We start from the raw sequence: 18,369 nt of genomic DNA on the forward strand, positions 1-18,369 counted from the left end.
GTTTAGACAGAGAGGCCTGTAAATCACGAGAAAAACCGATAATAATTTTACAGAAGTGTCTGTGAAGCCTTTGTTTTTCAGGAGGGTCCTGCCAAGTTTTCACAGTCGTGAGAGATTTGATGCGCAATCCAAAATTGTATAATTTGAGGGTAATCACTCTTTGGTTCTTTCGGTAATCAATCTTTTTTTATGTTTCTATCGCTGGGAGTTGGGATAAGGCAGCATGCCCCCTGTGAGAGAGTTAGACCCCCCTCTCCATCGAGTATTTGAATGTCCCTCCACTGGGAGCCGGGATAAGGCAGCAGCAGCAGCAGCCCCCCTGTGAGAGAGAGCGTAGACCCACACCGAGCATCTGAATATCCCCACGACTGTGAGTGAGGGTCGGGTAGCAGCGGGTTCCCTGTGAGAGAGTAAGACCCCCACCCCCTACCCCCCACCCCCTACCCCCCACTCGCCCCCCCCTACCCCCCACCCCCCACCCCCTACCCCCCACTCGCCCCCCCCTACCCCCCACCCCCTACCCCCCACTCGCCCCCCCCCACCCCCCACCCCCCACCCCCTACCCCCCACCCCCTACCCCCCACTCGCCCCACCCCCCACCCCCTACCCCCCACTCGCCCCCCCACCCCCTACCCCCCACTCGCCCCCCCCCACCCCCTACCCCCCACCCCCCACTCGCCCCCCCCACAGCGCCTCTCGCCCTCGGCGTGCTCGCGACCCACTCCACGTCAAAACTGTCAACACGAGGAATCGAATCGTGAGCGCGACATCAGCGGCGAGAATCGATTCCTCCTCCCCCTCAACTCCTACCGCCGTGACGGGCTCGAGGCGGAGGGAAGGGGGCGACGTCGTCGTCGACGAGGAGGAGGAGGAGGGAGCAGCAGGAGGAGGAGGAGGCTCAGGAGGAGGCGGGAGCAGCAGCAGCAGGAGGAGGAGGAGTTCTGAGAAAGAAGGCGCGCGCGGGAGAGAGAGGGAGGGGGAGAGTCGCGAAACGTCGCTCGCACTGTCGGTCGAGCGAGCAGCGGCAGCGTCGTCGTCGTCGTCTTCGCGTCGTCGGGGAGGGGGGAAGTGAACGCCGCGTTCCTGACACCGCCTCGCTCGCTCGCCCTCCTCGTCGTCACCACTCTCCTCGTCCCTCGTCGTCGTCGTCGCGACCGACGTGAGTGCCTCCGCGGCTCGCGACCGCCGCGCCCATCGCCGAGTAGGAAGGGGAAGCAGCTGCGGGTGGTTGGGGAGACGCTCGGCGGTGCGGTGGCAGTGGTGGAGTGGTGCGGTGGCAAGTGGTGGAGTGGTGGGGTGGCAGTGTTGTTGTGTGGTGGGTGGCAGTGGTGGAGTGGTGGGGTGGCAGTGTGGCAGTGGTGGAGTGGTGGCAGTGGTGGGGTGGCAGTGGTGGAGTGGTGCGGTGGCAATGGTGGAGTGGTGGGGTGGCAGTGTTGTTGTGTGGTGGGTGGCAGTGGTGGAGTGGTGGGGTGGCAGTGTTGTTGTGTGGTGGGTGGCAGTGGTGGAGTGGTAGGGTGGCAGTGTTGTTGTGTGGTGGGTGGCAGTGGTGGAGTGGTGCGGTGGCAGTGGTGGAGTGGTGGGGTGGCAGTGTTGTTGTGTGGTGGGGTGGCAGTGGTGGAGTGGTGGGGTGGCAGTGTTGTTGTGTGGTGGGTGGCAGTGGTGGAGTGGTGGGGTGGCAGTGTTGTTGTGTGGTGGGTGGCAGTGGTGGAGTGGTGGCAGTGGTGGGGTGGCAGTGGTGGAGTGGTGGCAGTGGTGGGGTGGCAGTGGTGGAGTGGTGGCAGTGGTGGGGTGGCAGTGTAGGTGTGGTGGGGTGGTGGTGGCAGTGTTGGTGGTTGGTGTGTTGTACTGTGGCAGTGGTGGTAGTTGGTGTGTGGTGTTGTGGCAGTGTTGTTGTGATGGGGTGGCAGTGTTGGTGGCAGTGTTGTTGTGTAGCGCACGGACCCCCCGCGTGTGTTGGAGTAGAGAGCTCCGTGCTGGAGTGTAAATCCGCTGTGTGGTTGGGGGGGGGCTCAGACTTTCGTTGGCGGCTCAAGCGAGTGTGGTGGAAGTGTGTGGGACGAGTAGTCGTGTGTAGCGTCGTCTCGTGTGGTGGAGCTCCGTGTAGAGTGGTGGAGCTCAGCCTAGTGTAGTGGAGCTCCGTGTAGAGTGGTGGAGCTCAGCCTAGTGTGGTGGAGCTCCGTGTGGAGTAGTGGAGCTCCGTGTAGGTCAGCTGGAGGAGTGTGGATTCAGGGCTTCGTGATCTCCCAGGGCCGAGCACAGCTTCGTCTTTCTGTGTGAATACTCATCACTCACCACCTCCACTCCCCACCACTCACCACCACCCCCCCGTCTGCCTTAACCGTGCCATGGCTGGGGTTAGGCGGGTGTGGTGGTGGTGGGGGGTGAGGACACGGCTTGGAATCTTACGGTATCCATCTGTACGGCGTATGTAGCGCGTGGAGACAGGCGGGCATGAGACGATATCGTGCAGCGTTCTTAATTGCAAGGGGGGGGGGGGCAATGGCGAGCCCCCCTGGTGGCCTTTCGTGCGACCCCCTGACACTACACGAAGAGTGACAACACCACCCCCCATCATCATCCATCATCATCGTCATCATCATCGTCCATCATCGCGCTGCTGTCAACCCAAAAAATGGTTTAAAAATGTGTGGCGGCTTCCATCACGCTGATGATGTCTTATCGGCTAAAGGTGCCTCCCTCTCTGACGATTCGTCAAGGGCCTGCAGTGGATGTCTGAAAGAGCACTCAGGTGATGATGATGATGGTGGTGGTGACGACGACGATTTAAAACAACCTTTTTAAAAGTTCACAGATCCTTAAAACAAAATTCGCCGAACCGGGCTATGCGGTTTCCAGGTTGGGTTGCTAAACCACGGAAGTTGTGGTCAATGCCGCCTCCTCCTGCTGCTGCTGCCTCGTGCCTCGTGGCGTCGTCTTCACGGGGCAGTGTTCGCGTCTCGCTCCCGAGGCGTCGTCGCCGTCACCCCGCCGAGGCCGAGGGTCGGGACGCGAGGCGTGTGGGGGGTGGGGTGTGGTTGTCTCTGTGTCTGTGTGGGTGTCTGTGTGAGTGTCTGTGTGAGTGTCTGTGTGTGTGTGTGTGTCTGTGTGTCTGTGTGTGGGTGTCTGTGGGGAGCGGTGGTGTAGCGGTTAGCGCGCTGTGCTACAAACCTGGCGACCCGGGTTCGATTCCCGCTCACGGCCAACACCAGTGACGATGATCTGAACCGGTCCCGGGCCTCCCCTAGGTCGACTCAGCCTCAAATGAGTACCTGGTGCGGTGTGTAAACATTGCCACTAGGGAGACAAAGGCGGTCGGGCGTGGTGCTGGCCACCCACCCCCTCGTGTACCATTCCGGCCTTCATAGGTGCTCGCTAACAGCACTTGCCCCAACAGTCTGTTAAAGGCTATACGGGGGTTCTTCTTTGTTTTGTGTGTGGGTGTCTGTGTGTGTGGGTGTCTGTGTGTGTGGGTGTCTGTGTGTGAGTGTATGGGTGACTGTGTGTGAGTGTCTGTCTATGAGTGTCTGTGTGTGAGTGTGTGCAAGTGTCTGTGTGTGAGTGTTGTGTCTTTGTGTGTTGGCACAGTAAGGGGGGTACAGCTGGTGGTGGTGCAGCTGCCGGTCATCTCAGTCGGCCAACCCCTGGCACCACCTGGGTCTGTCCCGAGACCTCCTCCTGTCAGCAGCGAGCCCGCGACACTTCACGCGACAGCCTCGGAGTGCACCTAGCCTGGCACAGGCTTGGTGACGAACGGCGGGGTAGTGGTGTTAGAGTGTCTTTGTGAGTCACGCCGGGCCTGCCCCTAGGTCGACTCAGCCCTAAGTGAGTAGCCGGTGCGGTGTGTAAACAACACTAACTGGGGAGACAAAGGCGGTCGGGCGTGGTTCTGGCCACCTCCCCCCACCCCAGGTGCTACTCGCTAACAGCATGTGCCCCAAAAGTCTGTTAAGGCGACACGGGGGATCTTTGTCTCTGTGAGTCATCACTGTGTGAGTGTCAGGGCGGTGTGTCAGTCTGTGTCTGTCAGTCTGTGTGTGTCAGACTGTGTGTGTGTGTCAGACTGTGTGTGTGTGTCAGTCTGTGTGTGTGTGTGTCAGTCTGTGTGTGTGTGTGTCAGTCTGTGTGTGTGTCAGTCTGTGTGTGTGTGTCAGTCTGTGTGTGTGTGTCAGTCTGTGTGTGTGTCAGTCTGTGTGTGTCTGTCAGTCTGTGTGTGTCTGTCAGTCTGTGTGTGTCTGTCAGTCTGTGTGTGTCTGTCAGTCTGTGTGTGTCAGTCTGTATGTGTGTGGGACTTGTCAGTATGCCTGTGGGGAGCGGTAGTGTAGCGGTTAGCGCGCTGCGCTATGAACCTGGCGACCCGGGTTCGATTCCCGCTCACGGCTAACACCAGTGACGATTATCTGAACCGGTCCTGGGCCTCCCCTAGGTCGACTCAGCCTCAAATGAGTACCTGGTGCGATGTGTAAACATCGCCGCTAGGGAGACAAAGGCGGTCGGGCGTGGTGCTGGCCACCCACCCCCTCGTGTACCGTTCCGGCCTTCATAGGTGCTCGCTAACAGCACTTGCCCCTACAGTCTGTTCAGGCTATACGGGGGATCTTTGTCTTTGTTTATCTTTGTCAGACTGTGTGTGTGTGTCAGTCTGTGTGTGTGTGTCAGTCTGTGTGTGTCAGTCTGTGTGTGTGTGTCAGTCTGTGTGTGTCTGTCAGTCTGTGTGTAGTCTGTGTGTGTCTGTCAGTCTGTGTGTGTGTGTCAGTCTGTGTGTGTCAGTCTGTATGTGTGTGGGACTTGTCAGTATGCCTCTGAGTCATTATGTGAGTGCGGTGACTGTGTGCAAGGTATGTGTAGGGCTGAGTGAGCGAGTCTGTGTATGCGAGTGTGTAGATGGGAGTCCCGGGTTCGATATCGAACCCGGGACTCCCATCTACACATCGGTGACGAATGTCTGAACCGAGTTTGGACCTCCCCTAGGGCGACTCGGCCTTAAAAAGTACCTGGCGTGGGGGCTGGCCAACAAGCCCCCTCGTGTGCCGTGCCGGCCTTAATAGGTGCTCGCTAACAACACTTGCCGCAACAGTCTGTTAAAGACGATATGGGGTGGGGGGTATATTGTATATGTGGAAGTCTGTGTGTCGGATGGCTGTCCCATCCAGTGAAGTCCAGCCTGGTGTTCGTTATGATGCCTCAGTGGGCTTCGCCTGGTAGGACGAGGATGGTTTAGTTGTTGTACTTGTTTGGGTTTGGGTGACTTGTTTACCTCTCCTGTACTTTGCACTACCATCGTGTTTTTGTTTTGTTTGTTGTTGTGGCGTTCTTACCTCGTGCCCCTACTTGGACATATTTGAAAAAGAGCTTTAGAGCTAATCGGATTCCTCCTTTAGTATAAATTCTGGTTCTGATTACCGTGTGGCATGTGGGCGACTCCACAACTGTCGAGGGGCTGACTCGTTGCCATGCGCAGTCGCACGTCATCGCCTCTGGAATAAATTGACAGCAGCTGGTGAGGTTTGCTCACTTACCCCTGTGAAGACGACGGTGTATGTGAGCATACGGACATACTTGCCCCTGCCCTATGAACGTGGAATGTTAGCACTGGCTTGGTAACCACAGACAGTGTCGTGAGAGCAATGGGCCTAACTTTTATTTTTTTTCAACATTGTGATTACATTATAGCAATTGAAACGCGGCCCTTGGGAATGTGCCGTTGTCAATCGCACGAACGCTTTCGTTGATTACAGCGTTTTAAAACAACCTTGCACAAATTGGAGCTTTGCAATAGGCAACGCAATATACTTCCGCAGTGTTAGGGCAAGACAAAAACACAGGCGTTGCCTGGGGGGCCAGGCGACGCGGGATCTACATCTACACAGCAATATTAGCTCAGACCTCCCATAAATCACGTGACCCATGTGTAGCCACTCCCACTCTGAATCCCCTCCTCTTTCCCTCCCCCCCCTCCTCCCTTTGAAAACAGACGCTGATCCGTGTGGCTTATTCCTGCTTGCATCTTCCTTCTGTCGCCCACTTCCCTCCCTTGTCACCCCCCAATTATATTGTCCCAACCATTCAGTCTCCCCTTCCTGCCATGGCGCTCCTTCATTATTGCAGCTGTTCATCTTGAGCCGTGCCCTCTTTGTCCATCTTGGAGACTTCCGACATCGCATCCATTCCCTTTCCCGGTCATCTTGCCCTGCCTGCCCTTCTTGCCCTGCCTGCCCTTTTGTATGTATGTTGAACTTCTTTCGCACCGTACGTAGGCGACCGTGCTTTTTGTGTTCAGAATTGTTATCCTTCCCCCGCACCTCCGATTAGCGCGGTTTGGCTCGGTACGTGCGTAGAAGGTTCATACACATACACTTATACTCCTTGGTGTGCAACGGGTCATAGGTTTTATTTACTATTATTAATCCTGCGTGTTGTACGGACCAGGCGCCAGGGTAAATTGCCGTTGGTGGCGAGGGCATTGTGGTTCGAGTGGTTACCCTTCCAGGGAGACGCACTCTCCTGTGTTCATGCTTCATTCCTGCCGGAACGAACGGACATTGAAGATTGTGGTTTCCTTTTAAACAGAGTTCATATTATACCGGTGTACAACAATGAGGTTGCTAGCTTGCCTTTAAACCTCTGGAATGACGGTCAAGTATACAACAATGCATAGGGTCATCCATCTCCAAATATTATAACAAATGCATTTGCGCCCCCTGGTGCTGCAACTATTTGTAATTTAAACTGCTGTGCACTCTACTTTTATTTGAGTGGTGTTTCAATTCACCTATTAACATTTTTTGCCTGTGCAATATTACCAGAGTAGTGTATTTCAGATTCTCACGCAGCATGCTATGGATTATGCACTTTACACGGTTTCACTTATGCATGACATTTGGACAACTTGTCATTTGTAAGTTGTCAACTCGCCACGGTGGCAAGATGTTAACTACCTCGCCCGGTATGCAGGAAGTCGTGTGTTCCATCCCGACCCTGACGCCTGTATATTTGGAGTTTGCATATTCTCTCCCCCTGGTTGCGTGGATTTTTCTCCTGGTCCTCCGTTTTTCCCCCTCCACATTTAGAAACATGAGTTTAGGGTACATAGCTCGGTGAGTCTTACCTGGTAAAATAAAAAGTTGCTGAGTTTAATAGTTTCGTTTAGGTCCAATTTCCCAACATTTCAGTGGTCCACTCAAGTGTAAACATATGCACACATTATCTAGTACTGGGGCATTCACACAGCTGTCAAGCACGTCATGTGTAACCTGTCAAGCACTGTGGTGATAAGCACTTGCCAAGCCTCAATCTTTCCACCCAGTGAGCGTGTCTCATGAGTATAGAATTATACAGCAACAAAACAATGGCTTGGTTCCTTTGCTCGGATGCACAAATGTAGTGCTCATTGTTGGCCATCAACAAGGTTTAGGAATTTTGTATTCCTTATTCTTTTCGCGTATGGCTGAATGTACCAAAAAATCTAAACTTCTTAGATATTAGGTTGAATCTTTTGAGCCAATTGATCGCATCTTGGAAGCACTTTGTATCATCCTGCACTCCTCCAATGAACGATTTCTTGTGGGGCTGTGGTTTTTGAGGATGCCACGGTGGCGAGATGTTAACTACATCACCCGGTATGCAGGAGGTCATGGGTTCAATCCCAACCCTGACGCTCATGTATTTGGAGCTTGCATGTTTTCCACGTGGTCGCGTGGATTTTTCGTTCTCCGGTTTTAACCTCCCCATTTAGAAACACGTGTGTGGCTGTTAAAAATGTCCACGTAAAAAGGCACTTCATTGAGCTATAATTTGTGGCCAAGTCGCTTCTGAAAAATAATTATTTAGCACAGTGGGTCTTACCTGGTAAAATATGAAATACTTTAGTTTAATAATTGGTTCTTTACCCTTCTATCTGGCAACAAAACTGACACCTTTTTACAAGGAGTCATGTTTGCATAGACCGCAATACCTGCAGTCATAATACAAACTAAAGAACATAACTCTGATAATGTGCACTGTCCTTGAAGTTGATTGGTCCACACCCGAGACAGCTTTCCTTCGAGCCTAGTCTCATATGGGTTGGACCAGATGACGCCAAAAGGCGCCTTTTGGCGTCATCTGGTCCAACCCATATGAGACTAGGCTCGAAGGAAAGCTGTCTCGGGTGTGGACCAATCAACTTCAAGGACAGTGCACATTATCAGAGTTATGTTCTTTAGTTTGTATTATGACTGCAGGTATTGCGGTCTATGCAAACATGACTCCTTGTAAAAAGGTGTCAGTTTTGTTGCCAGATAGAAGGGTAAAGAACCAATTATCATATTTTTTACTGGCAAATGAGGTCCCCATAGTGTAGATACTTTAGTTTAGTTTACATGGTCCATGGTAAACCACCATTGCCCCACTGAAGAATGGAGGAGTATTCCTATAATGTGACCCATTTCATCATAGGATATGGGACTCATTCTACTCCCAGTTTTAACACAACAACAGCAACATTGGGTGTCATGCCACCAAGTGATGCTTCCATTCTCGGGTGAGGTGGTAACATTGCTTTATTTCTCCAGGCAATGCTATTAAATAACCGTGTCACTTCAAAACGCGGATAGGTTTTGGTAGGACAAGAAAAAAACGTACGGGGTGTGGCTCAGTCATTCTCACAGAGCAGGCCGCAGCCACAGTAAACGCACACTGGGGAAATATCCCGGATGGCTCGAGGCCTCATGATGCCCTTAACGTAGCCTTGAGCCAGCACCATTACCGTTACATTCGCGAGCTAAAATACACGCCCCTGACCATGGTTAAAGCAAGGGTCAGTTTCTAAAAAGAAAAAACCCCAAGTGGATTGTTAATTTTATCTTGTTCGACACGACAAACGCTGGGACAAAAATGCCACTCGAAGTATTTTACGCGACTGTGCACTGGATCTGGAAATGTTAATGCCTTCTGTGGATTTGGCCTGCTCACAGAAGACTCGCGTAAGTTTTGGCTTTTTAAATATGAGCTGGGCACAGTTTCGAGCGCCAAAATTAACAAATGAATTGCATGGCTGACGTGCGGTGTGAGGTGTTAACTACCGCGCATGGTATACAGGAGGTCGTGGGTCCGATCCTGACCCTGACGCCTGATGTATAGCTTGGAGTTTTCATGTCTCTCTCCCCGTGGTCGCATTAATTTTTCTCCCGGTCCTCCGGTTTTTCCCTCCACATTTGGAAACACGCGTTTAGAGTATATGGCTGCTATAAATTTCCACGTGATAAGCCACTTGGTTCGTGGCCAGGTCGCTTCTGAAAAAAATCCGTATAGCTCAGTGGTCCATACCTGATAAACTAGAAATAGTTTAGTTACTTACAGAGCCACGGAAACATGCCAACAAATGTTGGCTACAAGGGACCGATCCTGACACGGTTGTCAACATCGTTTTTTGTAACTTGGAAAGTGTTCCAGAATTTAAGTCCCCCCCCTGCCTCCCCGTGCCTCTCATTACTCCGATATCAGCATATAAGGGAAGAAATCTGTCGTAAAAATTATTTATTAATAAAAATAAAGCACGTGGAGGAATGTGTATTTGGACAGGCAGGGATCTTGCAGAGAGAGCAGTGTGAAATCCGTGGAAAGGGCTTGGACGGGGCCGGGGCAGAGCGTCCATCCATTCCAACAGTGGGAAAGAAGGGAGCGAATTGCGCTGGCAGTGTGTGCGCTCCCCGCTATAACCCACATACACGCACATACAGTGCGTCGTTTAAATAATGAATGTGCCCTGTTAAGGCGGTCAGGTCGTGGCTCCGGAGGCCGTTGTCTTAACCTCGGCTGCTTGAACAGCATCACCACCATCATCACCACCATCATCATCATCACCACCACCACCATCATCATCATCTTCGTCATCATCATCATCATCATCACCAAAACCGTCATCATCATCTTTGTCATCATCATCACCAACACCATCATCATCATCATCTTTGTCATCATCATCATCACCAACACCATCATCATCATCTTTGTCATCATCATCATCACCAACACCATCATCATCATCTTCGTCATCATCATCATCACCAACACCATCATCATCTTCGTCATCATCATCATCACCAACACCATCATCATCTTCATCATCATCATCACCAACACCATCATCATCTTCATCATCATCATCACCACCATCATCATCATCTTCGTCATCATCATCATCACCAACACCATCATCATCATCATCTTCGTCATCATCATCATCACCAACACCATCATCATCATCATCTTCGTCATCATCATCATCACCAACACCATCATCATCATCTTCGTCATCATCATCATCACCAACACCATCATCATCACCTTCGTCATCATCATCATCATCAACACCATCATCATCATCTTCGTCATCATCACCAACACCATCATCATCACCACCACCACCACCATCATCATCACCACCACCACCATCATCATCATCACCACCACCACCACCATCATCATCACCAACACCACCACCACCATCATCATCACCAACACCACCACCACCATCATCATCATCAACACCACCACCACCATCATCATCATCAACACCCACCACCACCATCATCATCACCAACACCACCACCACCATCATCATCACCAACACCACCACCACCATCATCATCACCAACACCACCACCACCACCACCATCATCATCACCACCACCACCATCATCATCACCACACCAACACCGCCACCACCACCACCATCATCATCACCAACACCAACACCGCCACCACCACCACCATCATCATCACCAACACCAACACCCGCCACCACCATCATCATCACCAACACCAACACCGGCCACCACCACCACCATCATCATCACCAACACCAACACCGCCACCACCACCACCATCATCATCACCAACACCACCACCACCACCACCATCATCATCACCAACACCACACCACCACCACCACCATCATCATCACCACAACACCACCACTCACCTCATCATCACCACAACACCACCACTCACCTCATCATCACCACACCACCACCACCATCATCATCATCACCACAACACCACCACTCACCTCATCATCACCACAACACCACCACCATCATCATCACCAACACCACCACCATCCATCATCACCAACACCACCACCATCATCATCACCAACACCACCACCATCATCAGCAACCAACACCACCACCATCATCATCACCAACACCACCACCATCATCATCACCAACACCACCACCATCATCATCACAACCAACCACCACCATCATCATCACCACAACACCACCATCATCATCACCAACACCACCAACCATCATCATCACCAACACCACCACCACCATCATCATCACCAACAACCACCACCACCATCATACATCACCAACACCACCACCACCATCAATCATCACCAACACCACCACCACCATCTCATCATCACACCACCACCACCATCACCAACACCATCACAACACCATCTCACATCCAACCACACCACCACCACCATCATCATCATCATCACCACACCACCACCACCCTCATCATCATCACACAACACCACCACCACCATCATCATCATCCAACAACCACCACCACCACCATCATCATCATCACCAAACACCACCACCATCATCATCATCATCACCAACACCACCACCACCATCATCATCATCATCACCAACACCACCACACCATCATCATCATCATCACCAACACCACCACCACCACCATCATCATCACCAACACCACCACCACCACCATCCTCATCACCACACACCACCACCAACACCATCACATCACCAACACCACCACCATCCCCACCATCAACAACACCACCACCAGCCCACCATCACCAACAACACCACCACACCACACCACCATCATCACCAACCACACCACAACCACCATCATCATCACCATCATCTCACCAACACCACCAACACCACCACCATCATCATCACCAACACCACACCATCATCACCAACACCACACCTCATCATCACCAACACCACCACCATCATCACCAACACCACCACCACCATCATCATCACCAACACCACCACCACCACCACCACCATCATCATCACCAACACCACCACCACCACCACCATCATCATCACCAACACCACCACCACCACCACCATCATCATCATCTTCATCATCATCGCCGCCGTGATGTGATGGGGCCTGACATGCGTGATGTGAATCTCTGGAGCGCGACGCCCTTAGGGGTTTATAACCCGGTTTGCAGTGTTGTGCGTGTCAATTAAAACAAATATTCTTTGTCTTCTGTGTGTGTGGGGGGGGGGATGATCTACTTGAGTTTTATGGGATTTGATATGAAAATGATGCATCTGCTGTTATGTGGTATGGTGTGTATTGACATCCTATAGATCCGCTGAGATGTCACTGCTGTTTGCTATAAGTTTGTGCAAGAGAGTGTGTGTCGAGCCGAGTTACGTAACACTTGCGCTGATTAAAACAAATTATACACGTCCCTTGCCAATCGTTTGGAATGTGATCACGATGTCGGGTTTAACACATTGGGCCAACATTGTTGATTCTGTAACAACTCATTTGCTTGTGCAGAAATATCTCAAGAATGATGTTTGCAGGTGTGGCAAATGATCTATTTCAGTTTTATCGTACACAAACAGTCAGTCCCCGGGTTCCGGAAGACCCGAAATCCGACTTTACAGAAAATGCTCCCATAAATCACGTAAAAAAATTAAATGACGCGGAAATGTTTGCGTTATTTACGTAGGTGCAAGTAGTGCAGCGTGGTGAGGTTGCGGACGGCATACCGTGGAGCGAGGCGTAAGGCAGGCACAGCCCCCTTACGCCTCGCTCGAGTTTCACTGAGATTAAGGTAAGTGGAATTTATCGTTGATTTTGGGGGAAAGTTGTTCAGTTTCCTACACGCGTAGAATCCGGGTTACGGATCGTTCTCGGGAACCTAACCCTTCCGTAACCCGGGGACTGCCTGTATAGGGTAAAACAAATCAAGAATCCTATTTATTTTACCGTCTCCAAATGTAGCCAGATTCCTCGTTGCTTTCCTGCCTCCCAACTCCCTTCGCCGTGTGTCACTTGACTAAGAGGCATGCCCCGTCACGCCTTGAAAATGATGATGATGATGATGATGCAAAGTCTTTAACGTTCACAGTGATGATTAATCCAACACTCACCAGCTTCGTACATTTTGTGTTCAGTTTTAGCAAATGTCTCTGTTGGCAATTGAACAGCCAGCTGCTTTAACGTGTCCACCGTGGCAAACAAGCTGACTGCTGGGTTATTCACCAACAAACAGACACTGGTCACCGCCTCTGGTATTGATTAGCGCTCGCGTACGAGGGTATAAATACGTGGTGCATGCATGTAATTCAACCAAATTGCAACTTAATAATAGCTCGTGGCATTCATCGGATGTGTGGGCATTATCTGGGCGTCGCTCGCGATCCAAAATTGGAATTTGCGCCGATCCAGTTGGCATGGTTTTTATTTTTAACATCTGACCCACCCAACCGCACGCCGCTAGGTGCGGGCTATGAAATGGGTGCCCGCAAGGCATTGTCGCTGCGAGTTGTCTGGATGCTTTTCTCCGTCGGCGACACCCTGAAGGTCAAGCACGCAGCTCTGTCTGGTCAGTGGGTAGCCCTGTCTCTTTGTGACGGTGCGGAGCGTTGTATGGTTCACATCTTGCACGGGTTGTCCTTTGTTTTCCAAATACTTTGGCACTTTGTACACCCGTAGCAGGCAGGACACGACAGTCTTTCATGTTATTCTTCGATCCGTGACCGTCCACCAAAGTGAAAAGTCCTTCCAGTCGTGAGCACATTACATCGCCCGCTCGCAGGTTGCCTGTTGCGAGAGCTTGCGATGGTGCAAGGGGCCTCTTCCCCCGAGGGGTTGGCAGGTTTGGCGCGTTGTCTGCCTCTCGCCGCGATAATCCCGGCTCTCTGGTTTCACGGAGCACCCACCGCCACGTGGCCAGCTTGGGTCTTGATCTGCCGACTTGCCTTGCGAGGTCCGTTCGGAGTTGTCCACGTTGGTGCACCCCGCGATCGCTTCTCCTGTGATGTGTCCACGGTGCCTGTTGACGCTTTTACAGCCGGAGACCCCCGTGTGAGAACTCCTTGGAGAACCCTGCAGCACATGAGTGGTAGCTGCTACAGCCTGCGGTGGAACGCACACTCTCCCACGAGCTTTGTGTTTATTGCTGCATTCGGCTCCTCGGTTTCCTGCCGTTGCCAGCTTGGTAATTCCTACGGAAAGTTCTTGTTGTGATCTTGGCAAAAATGTGCCATGTGCTGTAAGGTGGATGCTGATCATCAGTCTCAATCTTTATAACCGTAACAGCTTCACTCGGTCATCACGACTCCTGGAGGAAGAGGCTGCTTGTGATGGTATTAGTGTGTCACAGACATTTTGAATACACAGAGAAAACCCAGGCACAAGTTGAGGACACTACAGATGTAGATAATCTGTCAACCCAGCTGCCTTGTCATGTACCTTGATGCCACGATGGCCGAGTTCTACGTGTGATCCATCAACCCTTTCGCGAGCATTCACCTGTGATGTCTCCCCAATGGCAATAGTTGCACACCGCGCTTGGTACTTATTTGAGGCTGAGTCGACCTAGGGAAGGCCCAGGACCGGTTCAGATAATTGTCACTGGTGTTGGCCAGGAGCGGGAATCGAACTGCGGTAGCCGGGCTCGTAGCGAGCCGCCACACTACCGCTCGCCCCTAGTAAATCTCACACGTACACACACACACAGGTGTGTGAATGTCCTTCAGTTAAGAACAATATATAGAGTGCATCATTACTAATATATAAAACCAAATAAAATTACAGTGTATTTTAATACCGTTAAAAAAATATTTTCAAAAGTCCCGTGATTGTAACTGCGTTATGGAGTAACCAGTCATTTTCACCACACTGTTATTCGGAAAACAATACATTGACCCCCAGCGTGCTGGCTTCCGAAGCATCCAAATCCACGTTCGGCAGCTGGTGATGATTCGGAAGTGAAATGTTGGCGTGCGGGGGATGACGAACGAAACCCAGGGGCTGTTGATTCGTTTCGTCCCGAAGGCTTCCTGCCACTCGCCCACGAGACGAGCGGCGAGTCCTTGGCTTCTCGGCCGCGTGGTCCGAGGCCATCGGCGTCGCGCTTCGTGTCAAGGCTGCCCTTTGTGACCGGCTCGTCTTCCAAGAAGCCTTGTTCAGCGCAGTCGAGGGTGATGATGACGATGATGCCTTGCTCCGGTGAGCATTGAGGCGTTGGTGCCCACAGCCACTGTGGAAATGACACATTCCTATGATGGGGGGGTGGAGCGGGGGCAAAGCTTTCGCCAAACTCAATTTAGCATTGGTCAGGCGCTTATCCACATTCCTCTGGTGGGGGAGCCACTATGTTCTGAATAGCCGCGAGCCGGTGACGTCCCCCGAAGGAGTGGCGCGGGTGGTGCTCGTTTTGTAGGCCCTGGACGGGGTGGGTCGATGGACGACGATGATGACGACGGTCGTGGTGGTGGCACCGCGGCCGAGTTGACCTCGCCATCTGGGATTAGAAAGCTACGCTTGGCGAGCGGCTCTTCTCACGTTGAACTAATCCGCGACCACTGTTTATTGCGCGTTGTCTTGACGACCTGAGCCGCGATTTTTGCTGGTGAGGCCGCTTGAAACCCGACCGATGGAGCGCGGGCAATGCCTTGGCCTCTCTGGGGAGTGTTTGCGAACTTTGCGGCCGCGAAGCAATCTGAAACCGGGCAGCAGCAGCAGCACCACGTGTGTGCACGCGCATGTGTGTGCGTGTGTGCATGTGCAGGAATGTGTGGGGAGCGGCAGTGTAGCGGTTGGCGCGCTGCGCTACGAACCTCGCGACCCGGGTTCGATTCCGGCTCGCGGCCACTAACGCCAGTGGCGTTTATCTGAACCGGTCTTGGTCCTCCCCGAGGTCGACTCAGCCTGAAAAGTTAACCTGGTGCGGTGTGTAAACATCGCCACTGGTAAACATCACAGTGGTGTTGGCCACCTGCCCACCCACTCGAGTGTCGTGCCGGCCTTCATAGGCGCTCCTCGCTAACAGCAGTTGCCCAAACAGTCTGTTAAAGGCTGTACGGGGATCTTTGTCTTTGTGTGTGCAGGCATGTGAGAGGCCTCTGACTGCACATGTAGTCACAGCTCACTTGTGGGTGGGGTTTTATTTCACCGAGCCGATTACTAACTCGTACTTACATCGCTGGATCAGCGTTTTTTTTTTACACCAGTTTAGATTCCTTGTTGTTGATAGAAATCATAAAGTAAGTACGTTGCATTATGCGGCCAAGGTCACGTCGATTTTCTTTTTGCAGTCGCTTTTCTTTGATAAATTCTCGGCATACAACAAATCACCCGCGACGAAAGCGATTCGTTCACAGAAAATAGATGGAAATCAGGAGTGTCTCTGAGTCGAGCCGCTGCTCCTCCCGGATCGAGAGGAGCCAGTTGAGGTGGTTCGGGCACCCGGTAAGTCGACTCCCCCTGGAACTCTACCGGGCAGCAGCACGTCCCACTGGGTGAAGACCCCTGGGGCCGACCCAGGACATGCTGGCAGTGGGACCACGTCGCTCGGCTGGCCTGGGAACACCTGGGAATTCACGAAGAAGAGCGAGTCTGTGTATTGTAGTGTATAGTGTAGTGTATAGTTATAGTAGTGTATAGTAATGTAGTGCTGGAGTCTGTCGCACCGCTACTACTCAACACGCTGCTGCCCCCGCGACCCTCACCAGACCATCGAACGAACAATTGCCGTAACATTTGCCAGCGGTTGGGTGTGAAATAACTGTTTGTATTTTTCAAGTGGGTGAATTCCCACGTCTTCTCGTTGTCTTCATTGCTTCCCTGAATGCGTGTGGTCAACCCGCCAAATGGCAGTATTCCCTGACTTGACGCTGCACATTTCATGTTCGAGGGATGACATTGGGCAAACATGCCCTTATTACTCTTGCATTACATATGAACTTGGATACATGCATTAAAAACCACCGGGCATTTGCATACGTTCTCGATACGGATTTCGATTGCTAGAGGGATTTCCATCTTTAGTAAAACTTCGATAGTTATTGACACGAAAAAGTGTTGTATGTGAGTATATGTGTTTGCGTTCGTAAAACATATTTTGACAGAATGCAAGGAACCACTTGGGATGGTGCAGATGTCAGCTTTTGTTCAGAGAGGTCTTTAAGGCAGGACGTGCATCTTAATGTACAGATCAGAGCTAGACTTTACCAGAGCAGCTGGGAAAAATCTATCTATATATCTATCTATCGGTGCGGCCATTGAGTATAGATAGCAAAATGGTTGAAAATTGAACGGCATGATAGGATGAGCAACTTGAAAGTTTGTATGAGAAAGTGGCAGGGTTGTGTTTCTCAAGAAAAGTCGGTGGGTGTGTGGGTGGTGCGAGTGTAGAGGATTGAGGCAAGCGAGCATTCGAGTGGAAACAAGTCCAAGATGAACGGAGATGTTTCATGCCACGTCGTCTTGGGTAAAACTATTAACTAAACTATTTTTTTTATTTTGCCAGGTCAGGCCCCACTGAGCTCTGTAGATATTTTACGGAAGCATCCTGGCTATCGCATATGGTAGCTCAACGAAGTGGCTTATCGCGTCTAGCAGCTAAATATTCTGAACGCGTGTTTTCCGAATGTGGAAGAAAAAACCGGAGGACCCGGAGTAATCCACGCGACCATGGGGAGAGAGAGAGACACGCACACTCGAAATATACAGCAGCAGGCGTCAGGGTCGGGATCGAACCCACGACTTCCTGTATACCAGGCGAGGTAGTTAACATCTGTGCACCGTGGCGCCCTAAATCCAAAAGCAGACCTTTGAAGTCACGTGCAAGCTGTAAGAAGCGTGCCCCTTCTGGAAGACGGACGGTGCGGTTTGCTGGCACCAGCGACGACCTGGGTCGTGCATCGCTGTTTCATCTTTTGATTTCAGACTGCAGGTGCCTCCCCCCCCCTCCCGCTCAACCGAAGGAGCGCTTCAAACGGTCACGTTCGGTCCTCGCGGTTGAACCGGGATTGGATAATGCACGCCGTGATTTTGCGATCGATAATTCGGTCGTAAATCCGATTTGATCAAATTATCGAATCGTTTCATCAACGGCTCTGCTGGCAGATTTTAAAATGACTGCAACCGTTGTCGCGCGGAGTAAGGGTCAGGATGCGGTCAGGATACGGCTCCGTTGGGGGGGGGGGGGGGAAACAGTGGAGCTGTCACTTAAATCAACTTTCGATTTTCTGGGTTAATGTGAGACGGTGGGGGGGGGGAAAGAAGGGGAGGGGTGACCTGGATCACGAAAAACCATGCAACGTTCAGAACATGGTAACGAGGCCGTGC

General features: G+C 51.8%; 1 protein-coding gene across 1 annotated transcript in view; it reads left to right on the top strand.

Moving 5' to 3' along the window:
• The first annotated feature begins 907 nt into the window (after positions 1 to 907).
• The window catches only part of LOC133341018 (protein kinase C and casein kinase substrate in neurons protein 2-like), a 62,144-nt gene continuing 44,682 nt past the window's right edge, over positions 908 to 18,369 (top strand). Inside the window, exon 1 of the mRNA XM_061549595.1 lies at positions 908 to 1,159. The gene's annotated coding sequence lies outside the window, so the exon portion shown is untranslated. The remainder of the gene's footprint in view (positions 1,160 to 18,369) is intronic.

This window comes from Lethenteron reissneri, chromosome 2 (genome assembly GCF_015708825.2).
Source record: "Lethenteron reissneri isolate LAM-NWPU_2019-01 chromosome 2, ASM1570882v1, whole genome shotgun sequence".
Taxonomy (NCBI): Eukaryota; Metazoa; Chordata; class Hyperoartia; order Petromyzontiformes; family Petromyzontidae; genus Lethenteron; species Lethenteron reissneri.